Source organism: Sarcophilus harrisii, chromosome 3, assembly GCF_902635505.1.
Source record: "Sarcophilus harrisii chromosome 3, mSarHar1.11, whole genome shotgun sequence".
NCBI classification, from domain to species: domain Eukaryota; kingdom Metazoa; phylum Chordata; class Mammalia; order Dasyuromorphia; family Dasyuridae; genus Sarcophilus; species Sarcophilus harrisii.
In genome coordinates, this window is record NC_045428.1 from 263911839 (window position 1) to 263932310 (window position 20472).

General features: G+C 32.5%; 1 protein-coding gene across 1 annotated transcript in view; it reads right to left on the reverse strand.

Annotated features, from left to right (window-relative positions):
• Positions 1-20472, reverse strand: part of IL1RAPL1 (interleukin 1 receptor accessory protein like 1) — a 1491295-nt gene that overhangs the window by 776162 nt on the left and 694661 nt on the right. The window lies entirely within an intron of this gene.

A 20472-nucleotide genomic window follows, 5' to 3' on the forward strand; every position in this document is an offset into this window, starting at 1 on the left:
TCCTATAATTTTTAGTTTAACAAATCATGTTTCTTTGTTAGCAGAAAACAAATTCAGAATAGCAGTCCTATTTTGTTGTTCCTTCTACTTCTAGAAGTATGAAACTATGTTTAAGTCAAGGCAACAATTAATTAGTTACTATGTGTCTGGAAAATAATGAACTTCAAACTATCAATTATTGCTTTTAATTGACAACTATCTATCACCTCTATATCATGTTTTTATGCAAGGCTTATGATCTCTTTCCAGAAGTCACGATTTATTATATTTTCTTTTCCCAATGGTCTGTAGTATATTTTAATTATCTCCAGCTCCATTTATTATCCTGGTATAGATCCCAATGATACTGAAGATTCCTTTTTTTTTTTTTTCCTGTGTCCATTGTATAAGTATTTTTGGGTCCCTATGGATTCAGTCAGTTAACAGAAATTGAGCACAAAGTTGCATTTTAAAAATATTCCTAATGCAATGGCCTTTGAGGGTTCCACCCATTTTATTTTTCCAGGCCTGCAGGGGAGAGATTTTAAAAACAAGACAAATACTGTCCCTTCAGTGATGGAGGGAAAAAAATTGCTTTCAAATTTTTTACATCTAAAAGCATTCCAGCTAAAATATTTTCCCTTTAATAGGGTAACAGACAGAGATAAAAGAAGAATGTCAATGACTTTGTTATATTATGCAAATTGGATGTATCCCTATTTTAAATCAAGTTTTAGAGTATTTTTTAAGTTTCCTGCATAAGTGTTTTGCATTTTAATGGTTTCCTCCTTAAATACATTTTAAGTTTCCTGACTATTTAACTTATTCCAGAATTCTATATCATTAGGAATAGGATAGGCTATCTGTAAATGTTTTTTTAATTAATTAAAGACAATATGTTTTCAAAATTGTTATTAAAATAACATTCATAATAAAAATAATCTCAAATAAATTTTTTGTAACAAATTATCAGAAATCTGTCACCCTTAAATACATGCAGAAACTTTGGCCTTTTAAAGATGACTATTTTATTACTGGCAAATTAATTTAAGCATACAATCTGGTGATAAGGATAAAGAAGAAAAAAAAAAGGTGATCATGGATTGTCCATGTAGAATATACCAAATCAAAATTGCAATTCCCCTCTTGGCAAATAACTTTTAATTTATCAAATCATTTTTAAAAGTATTGAATGTGAAGCATTTGTACTTCTCTAGGAAGGATCTTTTGCTATGTGTTTTCTAAGACTATCTAAATCTTACCTATATTAATATCTTCTATTATCTTTAGGGAATTATTTGCCCATTATTGAAGAAACATGAAAAATTAACAATCAAAAAGGGGTGGAATGTAAGAATGTATATCTATAATTCATGTTTTACTGATTAATATTGAGTCTAATTATATACACTGAATTTTAGGACAAGAATAAAACATATATTAATTAAGTATCTTCTATAGGTTAGGCACTGTGATAAAAACTTTATAAATATAATTTTATCCTGATAATGTGTGAGATGGATGCTATTATCTCCATCTTATATTTGAGGAAAGTAAAGAAGATGTCATTCTTGCAGGGCCACACAAATATTATGTATCTATAGCCAAATATAAATTTAAGTTTTCTTGACACCAGACCAATTACTCCATCTACAACTGACATTGTTAAATCAACTTATACAGGGTATCCTTTGCATGAAAGTCATTCTATCATGTAACAAGGTAGAAAAAAAATGATGTGAGTTATGTGCCAAACTTTTAAACACAACTTTATATTTTTGTCAGCTCTGCCTATATTAACACTCCAAGTCTGGGGAAATAATTCACTATAGTGCTTTAGAAATTAATCTCCATGAAAAGAATCATTTACAGGATATTTTAAAACAGAGGAAAATGAAAATCATTTCTCAGGAGCTAAAATTAAAAATATTCTCAAGTCAGTTTTAAGTTTCCTAAGGAAAATGACCATTTACCTTATCCCAGAATTTTCCACCATTAAACATATGATAGACTATGTATAAACATGATTTTAATTTTTAAGGGCAATATGTTTTCACATTATTTTGTTTTATATACAGGAAGACAACTGCTTAATTTTGTAGCTCAACTTTACTTAAGTATCTACTCCAAAGTACAAAAAATTGACTTGTGATTAGCATTGTAACCACAATGCTAAGTCATACTGTTTGGTTTAAACTTACTATCTTGTATAAAATGGGAAAAGAGATCCCAAAATTAAAACTGAAGCCAACTCTCAGTAATCTTTTGTGCCATTAAAATAATTTATTCTGAATGCACTTTGTAAGGAATCTTTCTAGAAATATTTCCACCTATTTAATAGTCTATCATTATATAATGTTGATGAATGCAAAATGTATTTTAGGAACAAGTAAAATAGGCTTTTTTTTGCTTTATCTTCTGAAATTTTAATTTTAAAATTGTAAGTGGTTCATGACCTTTTAAAAAATTATCACTAAAAACTTGAGGAGATGACAGATTTTTACAGATTCTATGAACAGATTCCAAATTCTTTGAACAGATGATTGGATCTTCACACACTAATAAAAATCACTTTGGTTTTGGGAAAAAAAATCACCCAAAATAATCTGATTTCATTACATGGGAAGCCTAATTAGTAAAAAGGGAGAGATATACACAAAACATTTTGACCTTATTGTATTTTATTTCTCACACTGATTTCAAGGCAATTTGGGGATATGGAAAATATATTTAAGATACAAGCACTAGGTAGGATGCATGATAATAAATAATCCAGTGGGGTATTCTATTATATAAGAATCTATCCAGATAACATGATAGATTCTACACAATTAGGTCTTTGAATACAAAGGTGTGTGTGTGAGGGGTATCTCTATATATGTATATATATTCATGTATGCATATATTTATATATATATGTATATAAGCATACAAAAATCCTATAAAGTGGCTTAAATTTAAGTGAAGTGATAGATAAATTATAGGTGCAAATTAGTTCCAAAAAATGTTTATAAGTGAGGGTAAAGATCAGGAAATCTACAGAAAAACAGAAATTGATTTATAGAGTAGTAAAGCAACATATGACAGTCAATAAGAACATATCAAGTACCTTTATGCAGACAGATTTATGATCAGTGCCAGAGATAGAAATTTTAAAATGCCATAGTTTTGTCCCCAAGGAAATTAAAATGAGGAAGATTCCATGAATATAAAGCAGATTATAATATTTACATGCAAAATAAATTCAAATAACATTCTGGGATATGTAAAAGCACTCACTATTGTGGACAAAAATCAAGAAAGCTTGGGGATAAAAAGTATTTCTTGAGCATAGTGTTTTGGGAAAAAAAGTGATTCTAGGAAATGGAGGTGAGGCAGAAGTGAATTCTAGAAACAGGAGACATGCAATGCAAAAGTACAAGATGCAAAATAGAAGAAGAATTGTTGTGTGTGAGTAATAGAAAGAAGTCTAGTTTGACTAAACCACAGAGTGCTAGAAGGTGAACAATATATAGTAAGGGTGCAGACATCAGGTGAAGGAATGTTTTTAAAGGCTTTCATATATAAAAAAAAGAGGCTATATTTAATACAATGGGGAATTTGTAACTACTAGTATTTATTGAGTATAGAAATGACAAGCCAACTTTACACTTTAGGAAAATCACTTTGGCAATTAAGTGGAGGTGAAATGGAAGAGGGAAGGAATTTGAAGAGAGAAATCCATTTGTAAATAAGGATATTGCAATATTCATTTTAGACAACCTAAGGAGTAGAAACATAACTCATTTTGAATACAGTGTGAAAATTAATATGATAATATAATATAGTATAAGCATTATAGTATCAGACTATAATGCACACAAGCAACAAACTCTTCATCCTCCTCTTCCTTTTTCTCCTCATTCTCTAATTTTTTCCTTAAAAACTAAGTTGTTATAATATTGTAACTGGCCAAGGAGGGCATTGTCTTGGCTTCAGGGGCAGGAAACTCTGCTGCCTACCCATACAGAGGATTTTGGTGAATGTCCTGTTTATATGAGTGTGATAAGATAAAATGGATGAATTGTGTCCCAATTCAAAATATGCACGGGTATTTGGATATTATTTTTTCTTGTCTATTGACTACATGGTGAAAAAGTTTTTAATTGGCTCCTAAGATAGGAATGAGAATTGAGTTAAAAAAAAAAAGTTCTAATGAAGGAATTTTTTCTTCCTTCTTTACTGTTCACAAAATATAAGGACAATTCATTGAGTTCCAGAGGGTTTGGCTTTGACAGCTAATAGTGGTATAGTAATCACTGGCAATTGGGAGATCATAATAGAAAATGGGTTCAAGCCATTATCATTATCACAATCCTAATGTTTCTAACTGGTGGAATATCTGATGGGATATCTGATGGGAGATAGAGCAGTAGACTGACTTTAAAGATCTGACCTGTTACTTTATTTATGAATGTAGAAAGTTAATCATAGGGTCTTTATTCATTGACAAATTATATAAAGACATATATTAAGATTCACCATTTTGTTTAAGGTATATATTCTAAAGAAAAAAGTACGTTTTTGAAATGGATTATTGATAGAGCACAGTACTTAAAAAATGAAGGTTGAGGGTTCCCTTCCACGGTTGCAATATTGCTTTTGACAAAATTTTAGGTTCTTCAAGAAAACAGAGATGATCTAAAATTATATTATAAGGCAGTGGTTACTAAAACCATCTGGTATTGGCTAAGAAATAGACTAGTTGATCAATGGAATAGGTTAGGTTCAAAGGACAAAACAGCTAATAACTTTAATTATCTAGTGTTTGACGAACCCAAAGACCCCAGTTTTTGGGATAAGAATGCATTATTTGACAAAAATTGCTGGGAAAATTGGAAATTAGTATGGCAGAAACTAGGCATTGACCCACACTTACACCGTGTAAGTCTGTTCATATCCAAGATAAGGTCAAAATGGGTTCATGAGAATCCAACCATTTTGGAGAGTAGTTTGGAACTATGCTCAAAAAGTTATCAAACTGTGCATACCCTTTGATCCAGCAGTGTTACTACGGGGATTATATCCCAAAGAGATTATAAAGAAGGGAAAGGGACCTGTATGTGCACGAATGTTTGTGGCAGCCCTTTTTGTAGTGGCTAAAAACTGGAAACTGAATGGATGTCCATCAGTTGGAGAATGGCTGAATAAATTGTGGTATATGAAAATTATGGAATATTACTGTTCTGTAAGAAATGACCAACAGGATGATTTCAGAAAGGCCTGGAGAGACTTACACGAACTGATGCTGAGTGAAATGAACAGGACCAGATCATTATATACTTCAACAACAATACTAGATGATGACCAGTTCTGATGGATCAGGCCATCCTCAGCAACGAGATCAACCAAATCATTTCTAATGGAGCAGTAATGAACTGAACTAGCTATGCCCAGAAAAAGAACTCTGGGAGATGACTAAAAACCATTACATTGAATTCCCAATCCCTATATTTATGCACACATGCATTTTTGATTTCCTTCACAAGCTAATTGTACAATAATTCAGAGTCTGATTCTTTTTGTACAGCAAAATAATGTTTTGGTCATGTATACTTATTGTGTATCTAAGTTATATTTTAATATATTTAACATCTACTGGTCATCCTGCCATCTAGGGGAGGGAGTGGGGGGGGGGGTAAGAGGTGAAAAATTGGAACAAGAGGTTTGGCAATGGTTAATGCTGTAAAGTTACCCATGTATATATCCTGTAAATAAAAGGCTATTAAATAAAAAAAAATGGGTTCATGATCTAGGCATAAAGAATGAGATCATAAATAAATTGGAAGAACATAGCATAGTTTACCCCTCAGACCTGTAGAAGAGGAAGGAATTTATGACCAAAGAAGAACCAGAGACCACTATTGACTACAAAATAGAAAATTTTGATTATATCAAATTGAAAAGTTTTTGTACAAACAAAACTAATGCAGGCAAGATTAGAAGGGAAACAATAAACTGGGAAAACATTTTTTACAGTCAAAGATTCTGATAAAGGACTCATTTCCAAAATATGTAGAGAATTGACTCTAATTTATAAGAAATCAAGCTATTCTCCAATTGATAAATGGTCAAAGGATATGAACAGACAATTTTCAGATGATGAAATTGAAACTATTACCGCTCATATGAAAGAGTGTTCCAAATCATTATTGATCAGAGAAATGAAAATTAAGACAACCCTGAGATACCACTACACACCTGTCAGATTGGCCAGAATGACAGGGAAAGATAATGTGGAATGTTGGAGGGGATGTGGGAAAACAGGGACACTGATACATTGTAGGGGGAATTGTGAGCACATCCAGCCATTCTGGAGAGCAATTTGGAACTATGCCCAAAAAGTTATCAAACTGTGCATACCCTTTGATACAGCAGTGTTTCTACTGGGCTTATACCCCAAAGAGATACTAAAGAAGGGAAAGGGACCTGTATGTGCCAAAATGTTTGTGGCAGCCCTGTTTGTAGTGGCTAGAAGCTGGAAAATGAATGGATGCCCATCAATTGGAGAATGGTTGAGTAAATTGTGGTATATGAATGTTATGGAATATTATTGTTCTGTAAGAAATGAGCAGCAGGACGAATACAGAGAGGATTGGCGAGACTTACATGAACTGATGCTGAGCGAAATGAGCAGAACCAGGAGATCATTTTATACCTCAACAATGATACTGTATGAGGATGTATTCTGATAGAAGTGGATTTCTTCAACAAAGAGAAGATCTAACTTAGTTTCAATTGATCAAGGAAGGACAGAAGCAGCTACACCCAAAGAAAGAACACTAAGAAATGAATGTAAACTTCTTGCATTTTTGTTCTTCTTTCCGGGTTATTTATACCTTCTAAATCCTATTCTCCCTGAGCAACAAGAGAACTGTTCAGTTCTGCACACATATATTGTATCCAAGATCTACTGTAACCTATTTAACATGTATAGGACTGCTTGCCATGTGGGGGAGAGGGGGGAGGGAGGGAGGGGAAAAATCGGAACAGAAGTGAGTGCAAGGGAAAATGTTGTAAAAAATTACCCTGGCATGGGTTCTGTCAATAACAAGTTATTAAAAAAAAGAAAAAAAGAAAGAAAAAAGGAAAAAAAAAACGGAGATGAGATTCAGCTCCTACCCATTTCTCCAAAATTAAGGGAATTGGAAATCCTGTAAATGAAAATCAAGATTTTAGGAGATAGGTAAAAAAGAGATCCATTCTCAAATTTAGAAAGACCTGGACTCTGGTTCTGTCTTTAACATATACTAGTTACAAGACCTTGAGCATTTAACTACTCAGAAGCTGTCTAAGATTATATGTTAAAAGTGTATGTTAAATTTCCTTTTGGCAGTTTTGACTTTATACTGATAGAGGAAATTTTCTTCTTATGTTCCATATGTAAATGAAATCACATTCTAGTCTATTTTTTCCATAGAACTTTATCATTTTTCTTTTAAGATGTCAGTCCTTAATTTTTCCATCATTATATACACACACTGCTGTAATATGGTATTGAATTATTGAGTAATGACTTCAAAGATAAAATTCAAGATGTCAAGATTAATAAAAATGTTATAAAAGTATGAATGGACAAGGGATTGTCTTATTTAAAGAAAATACATGAAACATTTTTTTTTCATTGTCTATAAAATGGAAATGCTGCTATCTATGTTCATAAAGGAATATCTAGAAAACACTAAACTAAAAAAGTTTGCTTTTACTTCACACTCCCCAATAATGACCCATTTGCTAACACCAAAGATTTTGGAAGTTTATTCAGTGCCTTTATTTTGCTGTATGTACAGCAAAATCAGTTCTCAGCATAGAACTAATAACATAATTGCTATTATAATGGACAATAATACATAACCATATTGAAACTGTATGTATGGACATTTTTTTTTGTTTTGTTTTTTTAGAATGTGTTCACTATGAAGAAGAAACAGTTATTTATATTCTAGTGAAACAAGTGTTTCTAATATCAATTAAGAACTGCATATATAAAAAATAAGACATTCATAATTATTAAGGGTCAAACAAATTCCTATTTTTCAGTGTCAGTTGAAGAGTTACAGGGAATAGTCGATAAATACTGAATACTAATAATCTGTGCTCTCCAGGTGCTCTTCCTCACAGAAATTCAGAAGGTCTCAATGGGAAACTCAGAGTTCCTCTAATTTAACTCAAATCAAAAAAGGAATTCCCAGAATATCCCTCATAAGCCAATTTACCCTGGGAACTGGGACTGTGTGTGTGTGTGTGTGTGTGTGTGTGTGTGTGTGTGTGTGTGTATACTTAAGTGTTAAGTGACAAAAATGTGATACGTAATTTTAATGGAATGATATTATGCTGCAGGAAATAAAAATTATGATGAAAATAGGGAAATATGGACTAAGTTGCATGAACTGATGCAAAGTAAACTAAGTAGATTCAGGAAAACCATGTACAGAATGAATACCTCAACATAAGTGGAAGGAATAATCAGCACAAAAGAATCAAAAACAAAATGTGTAAAATTCTAAAACAAGCAAACAAACAAGAGTCACTCTAAGAAGAAATATTAGTAGAAGTTTCCCATTATTCTAATGCAGGATGGGGGTAAATAGGCATGGAAAATTACATATGGCAGGTTTTATATATATATATATATATATATATATATATATATATATACATACACATTAGTTTTGATTATTTTGCTTTGCTTCCTAATTTTTTTTAAAAAAATAGTTGATTATAAAGAATACATTTCTAGGGAATGGGGGATATGGAAAGATTACAAAATGTAAAAAATACATCAATAAAATCTATTAAACAAAATTTATCATATATAATAAAATATACATATAATAGGTTATGTATATGTGTATCTACATGCATAGATGTGTGTGCATAAATATATATAATACATATATATATAGTAGGAACAAAGCAAGCCTTTTTAACTTTTTTAAGCTTAGAAAACAATCCATATATATTTTGTCATCTCAAATCAATGTGCCTTATGCTAAAATTATTTTAATAACCATTAAAAAAAAAAAAACACAACAGAAGTTCACAGAGGTGAGCAATATGTCCTAGATCACACCATTGTGGTAAAATAGCATTTGTTGAGTACAGTAAACAACTGAATTAAAATTGCAATATATTACTGTAAAGGGTAGGCACTCTGTATGATTGATTTTATCTTACAACAAGATGTCAACTCAGTAGAATTGGTAAGACAATGGTTATCTAGTTTAGCATGGGAGTTCTCTAGTTCAGTATGACTGATTTAATCTTATAACAAATAATGATTCCCTGGTGATATAATGATTGGTTTATATTCAGTATACTGTAATGATTTAATTGTAATAGAATATATAAGCTGGGTACAAACTCAACCAGAGAGAGACTTCAAGATAGAGACCCTCATGGTGGCTCTCTTGCCTCCTACACTGAAACCAAGACCCATTTTGGAGGGCCTTCAGAAAGATAGCCCAGGCCCCAGGTAAAGGAGATAGACTATGAAGGAGATAATAAAGACTTTGGACTTTATCCCTGATGATTCTCATGGTGATTACTATGCTAAAATGAAGGCTGGTCTCAGACCTCCAGAAAGCTAACCAGAACATTAGATAATACCAAGTGACATCCTATTATATGAAGATTTACTTGATATTTCACAGAATACAAAAATTGTCTTTTACATGGCAAAGTACATGAATTTTACATGATAGTTATATGTGCTAGAAAAATGTACTGACCTCACCTTGAATTGGTTCACCTTGATTATCAATCACTCAATACTTACATAAGTAATACAATATTTGTCTTTCTTGCAAATGTATTAATCAATCATTTAGTGAGAATATGTGCTGCATGTAAACTAGGCAGACTGTCAAAATTCTTCTCACTCTCTGCAAGAGCTACTCCAAATATTTTTCCCCTCCCTCAAACCTCCCATACTTCCTCCTTATCATTTTTAGTGGAGCAGCTCACCTTTTATTTTTCAGGGAAAATTGTTATTTGTTATAAGCTCCTTTTTCTATAATTCTCTTCATTTCAAACACATAGACATCATCTTGTAACTCCTCTTCCTTTGTCTACGCTCTAATAATAATAATATGAATGAAAACATTTTTCTCTCCTATTTGTATTTGACCCCATTGCCTCTAATCTTTCTAAAATTCATTATCAATCATCTTTCCATTCTTGAAGTTTTATTTCCTCACAACCAAACTGGTTGATTTTTTCTCCATTACCTTCAAACTGAACATGTTTGTATTTCCCCTCATCATTAAACTTTTTCCAAATGCCATAATTTCCTCAAATTATCATTTTATGTGTTAGAATGTTTTCTCTGCAAAATTTCGTGAAATAAACTAACTGGATAGATGATTGATTAATATATAGAATAAGAGAATTGGGGATATGGAAAATGGTGTTATTTGTTTTGTCTATTTCTATTTCTTAAAAGGTAATTGACAACTGAAAAATACAATTTTAAAGAGCTGCATATAAAAAATATAAAAAGCTCCACTTCCTCTCCTCTCACACAGCTCTTCATAACCTGTCTCTTAATGTAATCATGTAAATGAGAGTTATTTCCAAAGTTATCAAGATTTCTTAACTGTCATGCCTCTTCCCCCCCTAAATCTTTAGACCTTCTCTACCCATATATTTCATTTGCCACTCTTAACCACCAAATAAACATTTTCATCCTAGAAACACTCTTCTTTCTGTTTTTATGTTACTACTCTTTCCTAGTTCACCTTCTATCTCTCTGACAGCTCCTCAATATCTCTTTGCTGACTCATCATTTATATTTTACTCACTAAATGTGGGTATTTCCAAGGTCATGTCCTGGGCTCTCTTCTCCCACTTTAATTTCTCTATTCATAACCTCATTGTTCCACAAATGTAACTGTCACTATCATGCCAATATCTATATATCTAGTCCTAATCTCACTCCTGACCTTTAGTCTTACATCACAAATTCTCTGTTGAAAATTCCAAACTGGGGAAATGTTTGTAACAGCCCTTTTCTTATTGGAAAGAAACTGGAAACTGAGTGGATGTCCATCAGTTAGAGAATGGCTGAATAAGTTATGGTATATGAATGTGAAGGAATATTATTGTTCTATAAGAAACAATCAGAAGGATGATTTTCAGGGGGTTTCAGAGATGATGCTAAGTGAAATGAGCAGAACTAGGAGATCATCATACACAGCAACAACAAAATTATATGATCATCAGTTCTGATGAACGTGGCTTTATAATATAGTTTTAGGCCGTGACTGCTAAGCCACGATCATTTGTATTTTTTTAAATTAATTACTGTGATATTCTTGACCTTTTGTTAAGAACATACAACTTGACCTCTCTGAATTATTATTCAGCTTCAATAAATCCAACACTCTGCAATCCAGCAAAATTGTCTTATTTTTCTTCCTTCACATTGACACTTCATCATCCCTTCCCACATTACAACTTGAACATACTGTTCTTTACTACCTACTTCATGAAGCCTCTCCTGATCCTATCTAATGAACTATTTTTTATTTAACCTCTTTCTGTCTGTCTCTCTGGATGTCTCTCTCCCTGTCTCTCTTCTCATCTATTTCTATTAGTGTGTGTGAGTGTGTGTGTATATACAACAATCTTATATGAAGTAACACTAGCCATTGTTTTCTTCTCAATCACACTGATTAATGGCTCCTTCACCTTAAAAAAGCTTTCAACTACCCAAGAGAACTGATGACTTATCTTCGCAACATGACCACTTGCCATAATATGGTGCATCTCTATACTAGCAGAAACTAACCAAACACCATTCAACCTGACCGAAGGAGAGTCTGAATACCACACACACACACACACACACACACACACACACACACATATTTGTATGTGAATGATCAAATATACATACATACACAAACATATATATGCACAATATTTGACAGAGCAACAGATTTTTCTGATACCAACCTTCAATATAATTGCCAAGAAAGAGAAAATGCTGAACAGACTGATGTGTCAGTAATCATTAATATCATTACATCTAAATCTTAATATCAAAATAGTGAGTCATTTATAGAGGCTAAAATGGATTGTCTTAAAATCTTGATCAAACTCATTTGAATTACTGCCCAGCCCACCTCTGATTAACACTGACTTTAATCTGCTTCCATTAATATTAAAGCTGCAGAAGCATTTTCTCAGTTGGAACAGAAAAAAATATTGCCAAGGGAAATACTTAGTGTTTCTAGCTATTAATCATGCCTGATGTAGAAGCATATTTATAAACTCATTTTTGACTTAGTATATATGTATACTTCTTCTCCTTTTACCCTGCCAAATAGAATTCTTTAAGGAAAGAGACTGTTTAATTTTTGTCCTTTCATCACCTTTGTCTAGAATATGGAAAATATTTAATGAAAACTTGTTGATTAATTAAGACAACTCTGAGGTACACTACATACCTCTCAGATTTGCTAACATGATAAGAAAAGATAATGTTGAATGTTGGAGGAGATGCGAGAAAACTATGACACTAATATATTGTTGGTGGAATTGTGAAATGATCCAACCATTCTGGAGAACAATTTGAAACTATGCCCAAAAGGCTATCAAATTATTCATACCCTTTGATTCAGCAGTTTTTCTACTGGGCTTGTATCTGTGGCAGCCCTTTTTGTAGTGGCAAGAAACTGTAACTGAGTAGATGCTCAACAGTTGGAGAATGGCTGAATAAGTTATAAAATTATTCATAACATAACATATGAATGTTATGGAATATTATTGTTCCATTAGAAACAATCAGCAGGATGACTTTAGAGCATTCTGGAGAGACTTACATGAATTGATGCTAAGTGAAATGAGCAGAACCAGGAGCTGATTGTACACAACAATAAGGTTATACCAAGATCAATTCTGAAGGACATGGCTCTTTTCAACAATGAGATGATTGAGGCCAGTTCCAATGATCATGTGTTGAAGAGAGCCATCTACATCCAGAGAGAGGACTGTGGGAAATGAGTGGGGATCCCAACATAGCATTTTTCACTCTTTTTATTATTGTTTGTTTGCATTTTGTTTTCTTTCTCAATTATTTTTCCTTTTTGATCTGATTTTTCTTGTGCAGTACAATAATTGTATAAATATGTATAGAAAAATTACACGTTAAACATATATTGGACTATTTGCCATCTAGGAGAGGGGATAATGAAATAGGGAGAAATTTGAAAATTTCTTTTTTATTTTGAAGATAAAAAGTTTTCATAAAAAAATAAAATTGTTGATTAATTGATTGTTTTTCTTCAAATAACCCCCAAATAATTTTTACTTAAAGTAAAAATATGAAATATTTAACAAAAAGTAATGTACTAAATTTAAACAAAAAGATTATGGTATTTAAAAGTTGTTTTTTATTGTAGTAATTTTATTTATTGTTCATTCACATTGCTTTATGAATCATGTTGGGAAAGAATGTTTCAGAGCAAAAGGGAAAAACCATGAGAGAGATTAAAAAAGAGAAAAAAGAAGGGGATTTAAAGGTTGAAAGCACTTCAGCCTCGCTCCCATCATGTTGGCTCTGGGGCTGAGCTTTCATGCATTCAATTGTGTTGCTTTTCATCTTGTACAGAATAAATGTTTAATAGGCATTTGTTGTACTGACTGGAAGTGGGCAATATGTGGCATTTTAATGGGATGGAATATATTTCTCTTTTTACTTGTAAGCCCCTGAATTTGATAAAGTGGTAATCAACAAATCATACTCCCTTCTGATGATGCTATACTTCACCTCTAGTTTATACTAAATTATGCCAACAAAAATTAAGCTCACACAAATATATATTTTAAATGATTTGCCATTACTTTATGAAAAATTTTTGAACATTGTAAAGAATTTAATTTACATGACTGTCTAGTAACATGAAAAGGAAATGGCTATGTAATTTTACTGAGATAAGGGACTCTATATAAAGAAACTATTTAAGTAGATACTTTTAAAATTTCTCTTAGAGAATAGATTTTTATGCTGAAATTTAAGAACTTTGCCTTAAATATACTTACTATGTAAATAATTATACAAATAAATAATGAAAAAATAAAACTCATTTTCTCTATAGCACTATGTGTTTTGTTTTATGCTTTTAAAAACTTTTTTATAAAAGTATTCATAGATTTCATCAAATCACCAAAGGGGTTCATCATACAGACAGACACAGACACACAAGCACACAAGCACACACACATATCTTACGAGCAGCTAGGTAGTGCAGTGAATAGAGCACCAGTCCTGAAGTTAGGAGGACCTGAATTCAAATCTGGTCTCAGACACTTAATACTTCCTAGCTGGGTGACCCTGGTCAAGTCACTTAACCTCAATTGCCTCAGCAAAACAAAAAACAAACAAACACAAAACAAAATTCCTTATATCCTAGTTTCTTGCTGAAAGGGTGATTAAGTGACTTCCCAGGATCAGATATAGTCATGTGTCAGAGGGAGTAATTAATTGCTAATTAAGAAAGGAAGAAAACAAGTATTTATTAGGTGTTTACTATGTGTCAGACCCTGTGATAAGTGCTTTACATGTATCTGTTGAACTGGTCTTTATACTTATTTGATGTTGGTACTAGTATTATCTTAATTTTATAGTTGAAGAAATATTATATTAAGGAACTTGGGTTCTGGTTTTGCCTCTTACATAAACTTTCTATAGGACTCAATGCACATAATTTAGCCTCTAAGTATCCCCAAGAAAACTCTCTAAAACAATAAAACATGCAGACTGACATTTATTAAGAAACTCTATAAAATCTTTAGGATACCAAAAAACAGTCACCACTCTCAAGGAAATCACAGCCTAATGAAGGACATATGAAAATATACACAAATAATATATATGCAGATAAATCAGGGGTCTTTACAGAGGGAATGTACTAAGATGAACAATGTCTGAAAAGACTTCTTAACATAAGGTGGGGCTAAGATGTGAAAGAAGGAAGAATAGCCAGAGTGAAAATGAGAAGGTCATTCATCATAGGTGAAGAAAATTAACTGTAATGCTGTATCATTCCATCCTTAATATTAATTTGCAATATCTCCTTCTCTGTTTAAAATCATCACCCCTTAGTTTTAGCTCAAATAGAAAAAAAATATATTTCCAGCTACTGACTGAGAAATGCCTTCTAGGGCAGGGTGTGAGATTTTCTTTATTCCATAAATAAAATCTATGCTAATATTATTCTCACTACCAACTGTTCAAGAGCCAATCATAAGACCTTGGTCCCTTCATTAAAATTTGGGAGGAGCCAAAAAGAAATAAAACCAGAGATAACCTTATTGGTGTGCCCCCAATGCTAGAAGGGATTCAAAAGTCAAGACCAAACTTCTTTTCTCAGATGACCTTTTCCCTCCCCAATGATAAATAATCCTAAGGAATTGAAAGTTCTTAGCTCACCCCTCCTTTACTATTCATCAATCTGGAGGTTGCTTTTCTCTGCCAGGGGAATTTCCATTAATTTGCTGCCCAAAAGACAGAGCTGGATTTATAACAGTGCTACAGGACTACTCTGTAGGATATTTGATTACAGAGAGAAATCATTAACTATCCACTTGTTGATTATTTGCTGGCCTAAAATAAATTGAATTTTGCCACCCTAAAATTTTGTGTCCTGGAATTTTGTGCATGACACAGGCATGGATGATAGCTAATAGAAGCTGGTGGAAGGAACACAAGAAATTCAATATCACTGAAATGCAAGGTAAGTAGAGGAAAGTAAGACATAAAAAAACTAGAAACATAGGAAAAACTTTAAAAGTCTGAAGATTTTTTATTTGTTCCTGAAGGTAATGGGGAACCACTAGGATTTATTGAATAGGGGTGGGTGGCATAGTTTCCAGGGGTCCTCAAACTATTCAAATAGGGAGCCAGTTCACTCTCCTTCAGACTGTTGGAGGGCCGGATGATAGTAAAAACAAAAACTTTGTTTTGTGGGCCTTTAAATAAAGAAACTTCATAGCCCTGGGTGAGGGGGATAATCGTCCTCAGCTGCCACATCTGGCCCACAGCTGTATGTAGTTTGAGGACCCTGTAGACATTTGGTTTAAAATGGTCAATCTGAGAGCTGAGTGGAGAATGCATTGGATTGGGGAGAGAATTTATGAAGCAAGACAATTAAAAGAATATTGTCTTATTTTAGCCATGAGGTGATGAAGGTGGTTGCAGCATAAAAGTAAAAAATGTACCTAAGAGATATTAGGAAGGTAGAAATGACAGAATTTGTCAAGTAATTAGATAAAGGGTAATGAGAATGAGTAGAGAGAGGAGGATGATAATTAGTTTATGAGCCTAGGTGACCTGAGAGAATGGTAGTACTCTCAATAATAATAGGAAATTCAGTTAAAGAGGATTGTTTGGTGGAAAAAAAAGAGTTATGTTTAACATACAGAGTTTAAGATGTCTATCAATTATCCAGGTCAAGATGTATAAGGCAGTCAGACATACAAGGTTAAGAGAAAGGATAAGGCTGGAAAATTAGATCTGGAAGTCATTTGCATAAAGATGATAATTAGCTAATTGGTATCTCAAGATTTAATGTCACTTTAGTAGGCATAGCTTAGTGGAACAGTAGGCAAAGCAGATGGTCAGGCAAGAGGAAAACCAGATGAGAGGAGTTTGATGAAAACCTAGAGAGAAGATACCAAAAGGAGGGTGATGAATAATGTCTAATACTGCAAGAATTAGGACCAAAAAGAAGCAATTAAGAGAGGCAGTTTGTACTTTGCAGAAAACAGTTTGGGTTCAATAATGAGGTCAGAAGTTAGACTACAAAGTTAAGAGAAAGTGAGAGGAAGTCAACACTGTTGTAGAATGTCTTCTCCAGGAGAAGGGAGACTTAGAGTAAGAGAATAACAGAGCAAGAAGCAGACAGAGACACATAGACAGACAGGCACAGAGACAGAGAAAGAGTCAGAGAGACACAGGGGGAGAGAGAAAGTGAGAAACAGAGAGCAGATAAGTAAGGGAACAAGATATAGGATAATTGATTTTTGGACTGGATGATAGATTGGTGGGGGGGTTAGACATAAGGAAAGTAGCCAGCATGTAGAAAGTGATTAAAGATTACTTAGAAAGTAGGGATGATAGAGGGGCACAATCAGTTGGAGAAAACAGGATGGAATGAGATGATAGAAATGTAGAAGAGTCTGCCTTGGCAAGAGAAGAACAACTTCTTCATATGAAATATTTGTGAAGTGTGAGTTAGTGGGAAAAGAGAACTTAGTAATGAGAGATAAGACATGAAGAGAAGAAGCAATTGGCCTCAATTTTTTCACTGAAATTTGAGACAAGTTTCTTAGCTGAGAGGGCAGACAGAAAAAGGATAATTCCTAGCATATTTCAAAAGACATGAAAAGGTTTGAAAATTCACCTTTGTTGAGAGTTGGTTGATGAAGGAGGTAGAGAAAGATTTACGTGCTGTAGTTAGATCCCAGTTATGTAATGTAGATTTGTGGATTTAATACCAAAGTTTTGTAATTTTCTGCAATTTTATTCAGTAGTGCCTGGTAAGAGAAATCTAAGGCTGAAACTTGGTGGGACAAGATTTTCAAAGAATAAAGGAACAAGGGACTCTAGAGAAGAGAACAATGTAGAGCTGAACCATTTCAATATTTTTCCAAGGAACCAATCAAAGAGAAAGAAAAAGAATAAAATCAGTTCAGAGATGGTATCCTGGAAAGAAACAAGAAATAGAAATATTGGAGGTCATGCTGAAGACAAAGTCTAGGGTTTGCAGATGAGGGAGAGATAGTATGATAATAGATTATGATTAGATAAAGGAATTTCAGAGTTCATGAATATGGAACACTTTTGAGTTGCTCTCAGTGAGTTCTTAACACAAATTAACTCACAGATCCAGTCCAAAAATATCTACCCATTAAGCTTTCTTTCCTGGATAGAATACTGACACACTAATATTCTCTTGCCCCCTGCTTTTCCTTTACTGTATTTCTGTCATTTCTTATTATTAGACTCAAGAGAATAGAATTAGAATGCTGGCAAAAAGATGAAGAAACTGATATTTGGAGTCAAGTACCCCTGTCATTGACCTGTTCAAATTACATCAAGCAATACCAAATCAACCTACTAGCTCACATGCACAGCAAAACTGGCTATACAATTGGACTTATGTTAAGGAAGCATTTCTATTGGAATTGTTCATACATCTGCTTGCTAATGACCTGCCACAGATAAATGGAATAGATAAATAGAATAGACATATTCTAACCTCAATCTGCATCCAAATCCAGACTCAGAATCAGATTTGTCTTTAGTCCTGGAATTTTTTCCAATGTAGAAGGTTCCAAATTGTTCATAGAAAATGAGTACACTAAGAAACATATGGAAGCATATATTTACTTTCAAGAATAGGCTGGCCAATATTAGAGAATATATCAGGGAGAAGAAACTAGTTAATAAGACACATGCCATGACACATAATGAAGTTTTCTTGCCTGGACACTTTATTTTTCCTTTATTGGATATTAATTTCTTGTGAAAATTCTGAGAAATTAATATGAGCAAAGCAGATGATCATGCAAATCATTTTTTCATACTTATCTTTTGCTTTGCCACATATGTCCCACATTTTTAGATTTAGGTGTTCTCATGTTCTATGAAACTTGTAATTTTGGAGAGCTATCAGAATCTGCTCTCAAAGCTGTTATCCCATAATCTCCTTGAAGAGTATCTTGATATCTCTAGCATGGTCTAATTTGTTTTTGCAACCTGGAAATGGTAAATGAAGCAGTCCTATTTGCCAGATATTCTTGAAGTTTTTCCAGGCATCGAACATACCCTTAATTCCCAGATTATTTTAGTCCAATGTACTTTGTCTAATATAGGCTTAGATTTTCACCATCCTTGCTCCAAAGAAGCCTTGTGACAATCAACTACATATAGAAACAGAATGAAAAAATAGAAAGTTCATTTTAATTGAAATCAGAATAGATGTGTTCCAAAACAGGTCTCAGTATTTTCTACCCAAATAACTGCCTGTCAGCAAGTCATTGGAACTTTCATAGTCTCTGTTATCTTATGTTTAGGATGAAAATAGGAATCGTAACATTTATTTCATAAGGCTTATATGAACTCCTTAGCTTTATAAAGCTATTTATATGGCATCTATTATTATTTGGTATCAAGAAAAGAAAAGAAAATTAATTATTAAATCTAGTATCAGTTCTAGGTCTATGCTTCTATATGTTTATATGTGTGAGTATATGATTTTAAATGTTACTGTTAAACCAGAACTTGAAACAAAGTCTGAATATTTTAAGGAGTAAACAATAAAAAATCAATCAACAAAAATAATCAAGATTTTTAGAAATGAAACACTGTATATTCAAATGTTTTCATGATTTCTACAATTGTATAGTGCTTCAAAACTTATAAAGCATGATATCATGATATATATTATTTTATGTTATATCATATATTAGATATTTGGTCTTCAAAACAACACTAACTATATAGAATATACAAAATGTAAATATGGATATATGTATATTCTTACACCTAGCATTTATATAACATTTTAAGACTTACAAAGATCTTTAAATCTTTAAAATTATTTTATATTATATACATAATTTTATAAATGTATATGAACATTTTTGTTTATGTACCTGTATACATATGCTATAGTTATCACATTTTAAAGATGAAGTTTCTGAAAGATTAAATGACATAGAGCTCATAATTATTGGAAATAGGAATGAAACCAAGGTTTACCATGGCTTCAAATCCAGAACTAATATTTTTACTCTAACATTCTGTGCCTTACTCAGTGCTAAAAACCAATTTGTGATCTTTAGTTTGGGTTTTTTTTGTTTTGGTTTTTTTGGTGGGGGAGGTAATCAAATTGCAGAGCCCTGTTTAAAGAGATTTTAAGGCTCCCTTGACAAAGAAAATCTTCCTTTTCCCAAAAGAGCTATTCTGAACAACTAAAGGCATAGATTGAATATAGGTATAGACAATAATATATCCTTCTTTGATTTTTTTGTTGTCATTTGAAATCCACATAACAAGACTTTTTTTAAGCTTTTGTAATTATTCTTATATAGAGAGAGTTTTAATTTAGCATGACTAGCATATTGTCTCTCTAAAACTGATTCAATAAATTGATCTCACTTTTGTCTTTTATGATGTCGAATACTGGAAGGTGACACTTGTGCCATTTTCTATATTATGATTTTAGCTCCTTTGAGAAATTAGAGCATGTTTTTAAAACTTTCTATCAAGGTTATTTGAAAATTCAGAAAAATCTACTAATTGAAATGAAAATCAATTCAAAATAAATTCCCATCTCTTAAATAATTTTCTAAATATAATTCTTCCCCATTGTTTGTTGTGGTACTCACCCATATTCATGTATTCATGTAACACCTATCAGAAATATCTAGGTAATTAGATTA